Below are 1,344 nucleotides of genomic sequence, written 5' to 3'. Positions count from 1 at the left end.
ATATTATATTTATTTTTTTGAGTGACGAGGCCCTACAATTCAGTCAAAATCGCATTCAACAAAACTTTACTACTGTACTTATCATATTATATTTATTTTTTTGAGTGACGATGAAAATTCATAGTTGGTAAAAGACAACATGATTATAGTTGGTAAAAGACAACATGGAAGCAAACTAGCTTAAGTTGGTGACAGGGCCGGATTTTAGGCTGTGCAAGCTGGGCTACCGCACAGGGCCCCCAATTTTAGAGGGGCCCCAAATTTTAGAGGTCTAATATTTAATTTTTACCTAACTAGTTTAGAAATAAAAATAAAAAGTTTTCAATTAAATCTAAAAAGGTTTTATGAAGAGATGGTAAGAATGTGTATTTAGTGTATTTTCACTTGGAGGTCAAAGGTTCCAAACTTGCATATATTGATTTTAAAAATTATTATTTTAGTAGGGCCACATTTATTTATCAGAACAGGGTCACAAAAAGTTAAAATACGGCCCTGGTTGGTGATAGGCTTAAGCCATAGAAAGGAAACTAATAAAGCAATTCATGATTACGTGTGATTAATTATAATTTCATCTAAAGTGATTCAAAGTCCACCCAGTTACATTGCTATTTTTGTCTAAACTTCTGCTTAAGAGATGTTAAGTAGGGTTTTCACTAGATTAGTAGAGTGGGGTTTTAATTGCCTAATCGGAATTAATTTATGTTGATAAAAATAATTTATTTATTCAAAATAATTTAGATTTGATTTTCTATGTAAAGAAGTGATGATGTAATCCAAATTAAAGCGTTGTGTGGCATGCAAGTCTTGCATTTCGGCGTGAATAAAGGATAATTAATTGTTATTGGAGTTAATTCCCTTTTTTCTCCTATTTTATCGGGGCATGTCTAATTTTAGTCCACCTTAATTAATTTTGTCAAATTGCAATCACTGTTTTTGAACGTATGTCACTTTTAGTCCACCGTTAGTTTTACTGTCTAGTGACCGTCTAATCCAGGGACTTTTTGGTTTCTTCATGTTTGTTGTTCTCCTAATTTAGTGGCGGTAGTGGAGGATACACAGAAATCCGACGGCTTCACCTTCAAAATCGTATTCGCGGCGAGGAACACCACCTTCATCAACGACAACAAAAACAACGTTGTCCAGCTGTCTCCTTGCGACCGCCGCCTCTCCCTCAACAACGCTAAGCTTGCCGTCTTCCGACCTAAAGTCGACGTGATCTCCCTGCTCACCGTCAACACCTCCAGCTTCTTTCCGGTAACCATTAGCCTTCCTTCAAACATTGTATTTCTGTGTTTCTGTTTGTGTATTGTTGCTTTTGTGATGAGAATTTTAGGTTTAGTCATA

Source organism: Ipomoea nil, unplaced genomic scaffold (genome assembly GCF_001879475.1).
Source record: "Ipomoea nil cultivar Tokyo-kokei standard unplaced genomic scaffold, Asagao_1.1 scaffold3394, whole genome shotgun sequence".
In the NCBI taxonomy this organism is placed as follows: domain Eukaryota; kingdom Viridiplantae; phylum Streptophyta; class Magnoliopsida; order Solanales; family Convolvulaceae; genus Ipomoea; species Ipomoea nil.
This window is presented reverse-complemented; position numbering follows the sequence as displayed.